Source organism: Anomaloglossus baeobatrachus, unplaced genomic scaffold (genome assembly GCF_048569485.1).
Source record: "Anomaloglossus baeobatrachus isolate aAnoBae1 unplaced genomic scaffold, aAnoBae1.hap1 Scaffold_115, whole genome shotgun sequence".
NCBI classification, from domain to species: Eukaryota; Metazoa; Chordata; class Amphibia; order Anura; family Aromobatidae; genus Anomaloglossus; species Anomaloglossus baeobatrachus.
The window spans coordinates 350,877-362,963 of NW_027441885.1; the positions used below are offsets into that span (position 1 = coordinate 350,877).

General features: G+C 46.6%; 1 pseudogene; it reads left to right on the top strand.

Annotated features, from left to right (window-relative positions):
- Positions 1–10,376: 10,376 nt before the first annotated feature.
- On the top strand, positions 10,377–10,577 carry LOC142260501 (U2 spliceosomal RNA; annotated as a pseudogene).
- Positions 10,578–12,087: the final 1,510 nt, after the last annotated feature.

Sequence of the window (12,087 nt, forward strand, 5' to 3'; positions counted from 1 at the left end):
GTAGTATATTGAATTCAATGTCCCTGTCAGAAAAAATACATTGAGAGAACTATTAGACCCCTATGGAAAAGGGTGGGTGAGCACATTAGAAGTGTTAAAAATAAATGTACTAAGCACCCCCTGCATCCAGACATTATGTGTTAAAACATGGAGGGTCCTTTAAAGGATCCCAAGTATGGGGCGTACAAAAAATAACTAAGGATTGGAGAGGTGGCGATTTCATTAAAAAAATGTCACGAGCAGAAAGCCAATGGATTTTTGAATTGAACACCTTGAAACCATATGGACTCAATAATGATATAGAACTGTTTCCTTTTAATTAATTTATATTTTTATAGGTAGAGGAGTAATAGGTACTGATAATAATACGGAGAGAAGGAAAAAAAAAAAAAAAAAAAAGCGATTGTCATGGAGATATATGTGTATATATGCATAATATATATTAAAATTGGTGCTTCACTTGCCCAAGGTTGATGTAGATATAAGGGGCTTTTCATATTATAGCAAATTTATATTACACCTTTATGATGTCCTTTTGTTAAATTTATTGTTGAAAAAAAGCATATGCATATATACACATTGTCTTCCCAGTATATGATGATACAAGCAAGGCTATATATAGGTCTTTTTAGAAAAACCTTTAGAAAAACCTTTGCACATAATTATATTATATGGCTATTATGAACGGTCTTTCACAAATTGATATATGTAGTGGTCATTGAATGTTGGTTGAATTTAAACATTGTTTAATTTTATGCAAATTATAACCAATTAAATATATGCATAAATAGTGCTCTAGGCAACAGCTGAGTTATCCTTGAGGAAGGGGGCCGTTACACGCCCCCGAAACGCGCGTCGGATCAGAACTCTGTTTTTGCCTACCTCACCTGTGCGGTGATAACCTGCCAAGTAATCTCTCCCTCGTGTGGAATCAACCGGCTTCCACTGGACACGGTACGGATTGCCTGCTGGAGAGGTTGAGAGGTTACCGCTGACATTTCCTTTGTCTGCAACCAGGATACATTGGTACCTCCAGCGGTTCTGCATTGCTCGTTTGGAAGCGGATCGGAGCCTTGTGTGGTGCTAACCTGCCAAGCAACTTCCTCCTGTGTGGAATCAGTCAGCTGACACTGGATACGGTCTGGACTGCCCGCTGGAGAGGCTGAGTAGTTACCGCTGATCTTATTGTTGTCCGCAGCCAACATCTTGGTGCTTTCAGTGGCTTCGTACTGCTTGATTTCGAAAGTACATTTGGGAGAATACGGGACCGGCTGGTTTGTGGCCTTGTGAAGTGTTATAAAGGCTCTGTAAAGAGGGATGTCGGTAACCATACATCTCCCCCAGAGCCAGCACTAGTCGCGGCCACTGGCCTCAAAACGTCCGCTCTGGAAGTCTAACAGGTCAATCCTGTACATAGCGGTTCCAGCCTAATCAACGGAGAAATCCGGGGTGTTTTTTGCGGTCAAGTTGTTGTGAGGTTTATTCCCCCAGGCCCTGGGGGCGAATATAACGTCGCAAACTTATATTGTACAACTTAAAACTTGTAAGTTAGCCAGGGGTGGTATAGTACATCTTTCATTGTATAAGTCTAAATTATTAACCAAACAAAATATATGCCACCGGCCGGGGCATTACATTAGACTGGTAAAACTAAATCAATGTGAATATTGTATCACCTCGAAGTTAATTGGTTATACAAAAGAATTTTATTCTCATTACTTTCATTTTTTACTTTATGTGGTCCTTGTTTTATGTGGTCCTTGGTTTTAGTAATAATCAGTGTATTGTATATTATCAAATACTCTGTCTTGAAACAAGGATAGCAAAAAATGTTTTATTTGTGGTCTATTAATAAAATTATAAAAACCCATCTAGCGCTGGTTTATTGTGGATTTTTACTTAAAATCCTTTACACAGTTTATTAAAGGCTACTTTACACACTGCGATATCGGTCCCGATATCGCTAGTGTGGATACCCGCCCCCATCTGTTGCGCGACACGGGCAAATCGCTGCCCATGCTGCACAACACCGACCAGACCCGTCACACATACTTACCTGCCCGGCGACGTCGCTGTGACCGGCGAACCGCCTCCTTTCTAAGGGGGCGGTCCGTGCGGCGTCACAGCGACGTCACTGAGCGACCGCCCAATAGCAGCGGAGGGGCGGAGATGAGTGGCCGGAACATCCCGCCCACCTCCTTCCTTCCTCATAGCGGCTGGGAGGCAGGTAAGGAGAGGTTCCTCGTTTCTGCGGTGTCACACGGAGCGATGTGTGCTGCCGCAGGAGCGACGAACTACATCGTTACTGCTGCAGTAACGATAATCGAGAATGGAGACCCATGTCACCGATGAGCGATTTTGCACGTTTTTGCAGCGATGCAAAATCGCTCATCGGTGTCACACGCAGCAACATCGCTAATGCGGCCGGATGTGCGTCACAAATTCCGTGACCCCAACGACTCCGCATTAGCGATGTCGCAGCGTGTAAAGCCCCCTTTAGTGGGAGTGGTGTACAGGGTCTTAGCAGTAAAGAGTATTCCATATTTCTGCCAGATACCCACAGAGATATTGAAATCTGAAAAAAGAGACTTCTGCTCATTGAAGGTAAGAACTGCTCACATAGCGTTCAACTCCACAGCAAACGAGTGCTCTAGCACTGGCATCTCAGCAGGGATATTCCCCTACTACACATGTGTGTCTGGGTCCCTGTGACAGTTTACAGGACATAACTCAGGGCACCTAGACAGAAGGCAGAGGGACTACTTTCTATTTCTGGTGTAGAGCTTAGTACAATATATATATATATACTATTACATGTGACACATGTACCTTGTATTACCATTATTCGCTGTATATGAACCCCTTTTCTCCGGGCATTATTTGTCTATAGCATTTTTCACGAACCTGAGGCAACTGAGAACCCTTCAGTGAAGGAATTCCACTAACCCTCACAATACCAACCAGGGGCCTCCCTGCAGTAACTCAGGTAGTTGTACCCATTCTCTTTCCGCATTCTATGTGTTCTTCTTCTTTCTTCTTTTTTTTCTTTTTTCTTCTTTTTATTTCTATCATGTAGTTCAGGGGTTTATAGATATATGTCCTGCATCTCATATTTCCTTTAGTGGTGCTTCTTACCCATTCTCATATCATTTACCCTAGTATTTCATGATCCTGAGGCGACTGAGAACCCTTTAATAAAGGAATCCTTTTTCACTTGAATTGTCAAGTGATACTTACCAGTGACTATCACGTAATGTTACAGGTAGTTGCATTTTCTTCCTCTTCTTTCTCTCCTTTCTTCTTTGTCACACGGTCCATTGTGTTATAGCCCACGTGTCATGATAACACTTGTACCATCTTTTCATTTAGATTCCACCTACAATTATTTACCGATTCCAGTTCTGAAATAGGCTTTCATGATCTACTCACTAGAATTCTCAAGTGCATAAGGTACTGAGACATATACATGTTCACACCATTATAAAGAACAAAGTATAAACATTGAGGTTTTTCTCACACCCATGTTCCTGTGTTCTTTGATATGATATGTGTTCATTTCCTTCACTATATAGGATTGCAAGTTTTCCATTTGTACCTTAATGGCAATGACGCTATACAATTGAACACATATCATCCTGTTATCCATATAGGTGTGTATTTACCTGCTTGACTATTTTTGGTTGTTTGATCCAGAATGTTTCTCCAGATAGGTCATGTGGAAATTTTCTTTCCTCAGTACAAATGTTTTCACTATGGCTTTGGAAAAATTTTTTGTATGTGCATCATGGTCATTTGACCCATTGTACTCTCAAGTAGCAATATATTGTACTGTTATGTTGTACTATGTACTAATTACGTGTTTATATGGTTTTGTAACCCTTTATGATCTTAGTTAACTTTATCCTTGATAAAGACCTAAAAACAAGGTCGAAACGTTGGATGAATTATCCTTTTGCACAAATAAAGAATTTTCAGCATTCCAAGAGTTCTTTTCTTACGTTATTGATCACTATAGTGTGCCAGAGCTATTTCTATTGAATTGACTCTTATTTTTTCTGAGCACCTGCTATATACACAGTGACCCAGACATATTCAAGTTTCATTCAGAAGGCAGAGGGAAGCCTTAGCAGCTGAGCCTATATCTTGGCTTGTGAGCATTAGAACAGGCCGGCGATTACAGGGTAACATGAAAAATGTCCAGCTTGCATTATGACTAGAACATGACAATATCCTTTTAAGTACTAACCTATGATGCGTTCCTAAGCAGTTGATGTTATATGTTCTACATTTCATTTTCTGCATACTTTACAAGTAGTAGAATTTGCTTTGATATAGGCAACTGGATTTTCACAATGAAAAGGCAAAGGATAACGCCCGAAAAAGACGCTATACATTATGTCAGTGCCATCACTGACAAACCTGGATTGACCATGAAATACATCAATCCCCTTAAAGGTGAGTTAAAACAAGTTTTAACTAAATTGCCTTAATATTGTCATGCATTAGAATGACTGTCTTAGGTAATGATAAATATTTTCTACAGGAAGAGTAGTGTTTGCTGAAACTGAAATCGAAAAAGGGAGTTTTGTTGCAGAATATCGAGGCGAGCTCACGTATGCACTTACGATGGTAGACAACTACTCGAGATTTATGGTTGTGGTACAAGTCAAAGATCTAATGGCCCATACTGCAGCGAAGGTCTTCCAAGCACACTTATGCAGACCTCATGGCTACTCAGAGAGAGTCCTCACAGATCAAGGCACAGCCTTTGAAGCGGAAATCTTCAAGGACTTCTGCAGCTTTTACCGATGCAGGAAGATGCGCACTACACCCTACCATGCTCAAACCAATGGTTATCAACCTGCTCAGGACTTTACCCCATATTCCAGATGTGGCCTTACAAGTGATTTATAGAGGGGTAACAATACGTTGGGATCACCGGATCTAATCTCCCTTTTTATACACCCTAAAATCTTGTTTGCTTTAGAATAAACAATAACATCATAAAGGTATAGCAGTACCGTTTCAAAGTTTCGGTGTCCCAAGCAGCATTCCATCAGCCTCTGGAAGGTTCCTGGCAAATTGCACAGCTCGAAGGGCATGCTTTTGAACTCGCAGAGACCCATCGGGGTGGCAAAGGCGGTCTTCTCCCGGTCTGCCTCAGCAACGGACACTTGCCAATAGCGACTAGGGAGATCAAGGGTAGAAAAATAATTTGCAGTTCTCAATGCAGCTAGCTATTCCTCAATACAGGGGAGTGGCGCTGTCCTTCTTCTTTAACAGGACCAACGGAGCTGCCCAGAGGCTACAACTGTCACGGATAACCCCAGCCTCCTTCATGTTGCTCAACATGTCCTTGGTACACTGGTAATGTGCAGGTAGTTTTGGCTTATATCTATCTTTGATGGGTGGGTGTGCACTTGTGGGGATGTAGTGTTTGACCCCTTTTATTCTTCAAAAGTCTAGCGGATGTTTGCTGAAGACTTGCTCGTATTCTTGCACTAGCCTGTAGACCCCCTTCTTGTGATGTGAAGGTGTGGAGTCAGTGCCTACGTGTAATTCCTTACACCACTCCTCTGGCTGACTTGGTGAGCTGTCACTGAATGGGTGGGCTGAAGCAATGGTGGATGCTGCTGTTTGGATAGCATGTGTATCTACTGAGAACAGCTTATCAATGGTGGCAAATCGGAGCAGCTTAATCTCTTGCTCTCCGCAGTTCAACACTCTCATGGGCACTCTTCCCTTCCATATTAATGAATAAAACTATGATGTAAATAGCATATAGATACCCCACAAATGCAGATAAAAGTAGGTTATGGGAAAAGGGGGAAGAGAGAAACAGGAAAATAGTGGAATAAAGTATACCTTCCAGGTGGGAGAGGAAATGGCAGCACAGCCAGTGGAGGTGAAGCAAGGGGAGCCTGCAACTAAAGAGTTGAGAGCGTTATCACATGGTGACTGAGCCTGATTGTAACGGGAGCATAGAGGTGCCGATCCTGTCTTACCTGCGTTGGTGTAGAAGTGGGTGTCCTGTGGTGGAGTCAGCTATGTGCAGTGGTGGCCGTGGGTTCTTTTATGTGCGACCGTAGTAATAGCTGCGCCCACTTCCTGTATGGGAGTGGAATGCAGTGAGGGTAATGGAACGCACGCCTGTGTGACGCCCCTGGACTAATCCAGGGTGTCACAGGGAACTGTACTATTCTCTATCCTTGGTGCAGGGCCCACCCTCCTTGGTTCCGGGGTCCGCAACAGTGATTCTGTACTAACAGCACAAATCCTAGTCACCCAAACACTACACTTGTCAGGCACACCAGGGGCGTGGTTCCAGCTGGGAAAGGAACCGCCCACCTATGAGTCAGACAGGCTGGTGGGAGGAGTCAGTTAGACAGTTGGTAGTAACTGAAAAAGAGAGAGGACCTGGGGATTAAGAGCTCCCTGAGGAGAGCCTGGCTGGGTCGCAGACAGTGGCCTGTACTTGATGGCTCAGAGATTAGCGGCGTCAGCACAGCGGAGGGATAGGACTTCCCACACAGAGCAGTCACAGAAAATCCCACGTGCCAGCTGCTAAGAGCAGGTCCCAATTAAAAAGAGGGACGGGACCCGAAGGTTTCAAGCCAACGGGGCCAGGGACACACACAGTATACAGTGTATGGAGGAAGGCTCCAGTCCACCACAGAATCACTGAAAGGGACCACCGCACGTGCAGTCACCGAGTGCAGCAGTACCAAGAGACTTTGTTTACCTCAGAGTCTGTGTCCACTGAATGCGTCATCACACCTGAGTGAGTACCCTGGCCCCCAGCGTCCTGCCGGCCCTATATCAATATAGGCTGTTCCTACCTATTCCCTACCCTGAGTCCCGGGGCCCCTACCTGCGGAGGGAATCACCACCAGGCTGCCCCAACACCATCAGCCCCGGCACTCCCATACAGCAGCGGCGGTATTCCTTATTACCGCACACCGCAGGTGGCGTCACAAATATTCTCCCCCGTAAAAAACCTTTTTGTTTTTCATCAAAGTGTCTGCCGAGCAGTCCGACTGCTGCTAGGGCGTCACACATTGATTTTTGGCGTCACGAACAGGATTGGACTGGACCCACTAACCTGGGTGACGTGCGCCTTCTCCAAAACTGTTGAGCCCAAAGTGAATAAAAAAAAAAAAAATTCAGTTGCCGCCATCTTGCTGCTGAAAACCAAGGGGGCATAGAAAGATGTCGGCGCCGGGTGAAGCGAGCGCAGCGGCAGTTCCCCCTCAAGATCAAGGTGACATGGACGCACGAGCGACCGCGCAGATAATGCCAATGACTTTACCGTATGTGCCAGGCGCTACCTGGCTACCACAATATGATGGTTCCCCTGACACTCTGCAAGGATTCAAAAGAAAAATCCGCACACTCCTGGATATGTTTGGGATGAATGACCGGCAGCAAGCGTCTGTACTACTCGGCCAGTTATCAGGCGCCGCAGAGCTGGAGGCGGAGACCTGGACAGATCAGGACCGGGCCTCAGTAACTGCCAGTGGATCTGGAGATGGAAGTTGAGATGCCTGAAGTTTATTCCCCAAATGCAGATTGGGATACCAAGCGTAGAGCTCAATACAGGCAAATTCAAGAGTATGTCGAGGAGAATCTGGACCAAAGTAGGGAAAAGCAAGAAAGAAGCTTTAACAAGCAAGCCCAAGCCCCTCCATTTTCACCAGGAGAAGTGGTCTTAAAAAGAAAAAGAAAGATGCATAAACTGGACGACCAGTGGGAAAGAGAGCCATATGTGGTCCAGCCTTCCAATTTCAACAACCAGAAGACCTGTCTTGTCAGCAAGGACCAAGGAAGAACCACAGCTGTAATTTCCCGTGACCACTTGAAAAAGTGCCCTGAACCCCTGAACATCCAGAAGGAAGAACAGCCCCAACCTCAAGTGACTGAGAAAAAGAAGAGAGTGATCCACACCATCCTAGGTGACTTCCCGGAAGATTGGCCTATGTACAATGGAGCAGTGATTGTGCCTGTACTCACATTCCCGCAACCCGCGGAAGAACCAGAACCAAGGAGGCCTGAAATCATTGCACCTAGAGAAGTACCCATACCAGCACCACGAACACGTAGATTACCACCTACAACACCTAGCACCAGTAGTGGGGAACAGGTAGTAGCAAACACCACAGTACAAGGGTTAGAGGGAAGCCAGGAGCTGAGAAGGTCCACCCGTGTGAACTTTGGTCAGCCCCCACATAGGTTCAGAGATGAGGAATGGTAGCGGAACCCGGCTACTCTACCCTAATGTAAATAGTCTAAATATAGAGTAAATTTAAAAATGTTTAGTATTTTCCATGCTTTTAATTCTACTATTTTCCATGCTAAAGATAGTCATGTAAGACATGTTGATATAGAGTGTTGATAAGAAGAATGTTGATTTTATTTTAATTACCTGGATTCATGACCTGATTGACGACCAATGATAAGTTTTATTGAAAATGGACCTTTGGCTACAGGACTGGTGGTAGCCAGCACGAACTGGTGCTATTGTAAATGGTTATTTCCCATTCATAGCCACGGACTGCATCCCCACCTACAGGAGAAGACACAGGTGGAGGAGAGACCTGGGAGACATATGGCCCAGGTCTGGCCACCAACAGGAACGGTGGCTTGCCTCCTTTTGGAACTTTGGGGGTGGGATGAAGGACTGGGAAAGCGAAACGTTGGGTTCAAGTGCCTCCCCTGCGTGGGATGGATAGATATGTTTTTCTTATTAAAATGTTCACTTTTTGCAGATAAAAATAAACACTCTGGGTGCACTGTAGCTCGGGGACGAGCTACGTTTAACCAAGGGGGAATGTGACGCCCCTGGACTAATCCAGGGTGTCACAGGGAACTGCACTATTCTCTATCCTTGGTGCAGGGCCCACCCTCCTTGGTTCCGGGGTCCGCAACAGTGATTCTGTACTAACAGCACAAATCCTAGTCACCCAAACACTACACTTGTCAGGCACACCAGGGGCGTGGTTCCAGCTGGGAAAGGAACCGCCCACCTATGAGTCAGACAGGCTGGTGGGAGGAGTCAGTTAGACAGTTGGTAGTAACTGAAAAAGAGAGAGGACCTGGGGATTAAGAGCTCCCTGAGGAGAGCCTGGCTGGGTCGCAGACAGTGGCCTGTACTTGACGGCTCAGAGATTAGCGGCGTCAGCACAGCGGAGGGATAGGACTTCCCACACAGAGCAGTCACAGAAAATCCCACGTGCCAGCTGCTAAGAGCAGGTCCCAATTAAAAAGAGGGACGGGACCCGAAGGTTTCAAGCCAACGGGGCCAGGGACACACACAGTATACAGTGTATGGAGGAAGGCTCCAGTCCACCACAGAATCACTGAAAGGGACCACCGCACGTGCAGTCACCGAGTGCAGCAGTACCAAGAGACTTTGTTTACCTCAGAGTCTGTGTCCACTGAATGCGTCATCACACCTGAGTGAGTACCCTGGCCCCCAGCGTCCTGCCGGCCCTATATCAATATAGGCTGTTCCTACCTATTCCCTACCCTGAGTCCCGGGGCCCCTACCTGCGGAGGGAATCACCACCAGGCTGCCCCAACACCATCAGCCCCGGCACTCCCATACAGCAGCGGCGGTATTCCTTATTACCGCACACCGCAGGTGGCGTCACAAATATTCTCCCCCGTAAAAAACCTTTTTGTTTTTCATCAAAGTGTCTGCCGAGCAGTCCGACTGCTGCTAGGGCGTCACACCTGCGCATTTGTGTTTAACGTCGCGCATGTGCAGAACGGAGAAAAGGCTGCGCTCACTTCCTAATGAAAGGGAGTGAGACGCATCTGGGAAGGGAAGGGAAAAGATTAGGGTTTGGGGATGATAAAAGGGCTTTCTACGGGCAAGGATGGCAAAGGGTGGCAGTGACGGAAAGTCAGGCAGCCTGTCCTGTCCTGTCCTGTCCGTCCGTCTTTTTGTATCATGAATTGGAAAGACTGCAAGGGGGAGGGGAGGTGCTTGTGTCCAAAAGGAGGAGTTATTCAGATTCATTGCAGTGGGCGGCGGCTGCAAAAAGCACCATTCTTCTTGTTTTTGCTCTGCAAAACAGCCTTTTCAAGGGTTGGCTTGGTGACAAAATGTCTTCTGTAGGCGTGGGTTTGTCTCCCTCTCCCTAAGATGTGTCCGGTATAGGCCAGGGTGCCACTCAAGGCCGTAACCAATTCGGGTTATAGCTTCTCGGCCTTTTGGCTAAGATCAAGTGTAGTTTCGGAGGACGCTACCTTGGTCGGTACTGGAAGGTGCCTGGGATTGCACGTCTGCCGGCCTTGAGGAAGTGTGTGCGCCTTCTGGTGACACATAGCCCTCTTGTGCCTGGACGGTTCCCAGGCAACGGGAGGTGATCACCTTTGTTATTTTGAAGTCCTACTGATAAACAGAAAAAAAAAAAATTTAAATCTGTTCTTATCAGTTTAATATCTGATACGTCCCCTCTCTGGGGACCATATATTAAATGGATTTTTAGAACAAGGAGATGGAAAAAATCTTGCTCTGTCCACTGCACGCATTGACCTGGTATTGCAGTACCTCCAGGACCGGTGCACCCCTTCTTAACCCAGTTTCCAAAAGCAGAACTCAATTCACCTGATTCAAATGAGCCCCATTAGTGAATTGAAAGAAAGCAAAAACTTTATATGCACCTCAATTTGGCCAATTCACTTTTCACACTTTCACCCTTTTTTTTATCTTTCACACCTTTTACTTGCTTTATTGATGCAAAAAGCTGTGCCAAATAGCAAACTCATCTCCACTCAACTTGACCAACTCTGCTATGTCCCGTGCAGTATCTTATTCTCAGTCTTATCTAGATCATTTGCAATTGAATAGAATAGATCCCTTTTGGCTACTTATGACTGTGTAAAATATGTAGTTTTACTGGGCTGGGATGAGAGAATCCATTGAAGCATGGTGTAGGGATTGTGGTTCCTGTGTGCTAAGAAGAGAGGCTGGCACCAGCCAGAAAGCCCCATTGCAGCCAATAATCACTTAATAACTTTTTCAACTTGTCATCATATGGGAGGCCCCGTTGTTGGTAGACGTGCACCTTCTCAGTGAATGGCCGGTGAAATGCAGGCAACTCGATCTCTTCGAGGTCATCATCCTCTGGCCCCTCTTCCGACAGGTGGGGCATCCGGGAGAGTGCATTGGCATTGACGTTGGTACGGCCGGCCCGGTACTTGATGGTGAAATCGTAGTTGGCTAACCTGGTCACCCACCGCTGCTCCAACGCGCCCAGCTTGGCCGTATCTAGATGGGTCAGCAGGTTATTGTCTGTGTACGCGGTGAACTTGGCTGCTGCCAGGTAATGGCGGAACCGCTCGGTGATAGCCCACACCAGTGCCAAGAGCTCAAGCTTGAAGGAGATGTAGTTCTCAGGGTTCCTCTCAGTCGGTCGGAGTTTTCGGCTAGCATAAGCTATTACCTTTTCCCTTCTGTCTTGGACCTGGGATAGAACAGCCCCCAAGCCCACATTGCTGGCGTCGGTGTAGAGGATGAATGGGCGGCTGTAGTCAGGGTACGCTAGGATTTCCTCTCCGGTCAGGGCTGTTCTCAGCTGGCGGAAGGATTCCTCATGCTTTTCTTCCCACACCAATGGGGCTACTAGGGATCTACCACCCTTGGTCTGTCCTACGAGGAGGTCTTGCATGGGGGCAGCCATCTTTGTGTACCCCTTAATGAAGCGACGGTAATATCCCACCAGGCCCAGAAACTGCCTCACTTCCCTCACTGTGGTCGGTCTCGGCCAGTCTTGGATGGCGGTGATCTTCTCGGGGTTGGGGGCGACACCTTCCGCACCAACCACATGTCCTAGGTACTGCACTCTGGGTTTCAGCAGATGACACTTTGAGGGCTTCAACTTCATCCCATACTTGGCAAGGGACGCGAACACCTCGGCTAGGTGCTCCAGGTGGGCTTCATACGTCTGTGAGTACACAATCACATCATCCAAGTACAGCAAAACGGTCCCATAGGCAGTCTTCTCTCGGTCTTCCGGTGCCACGGCCACCTGCCAGTACCCGCTGGTGAGGTCAAGGGTGGAGAAGTAGTTAGCGGTTCTC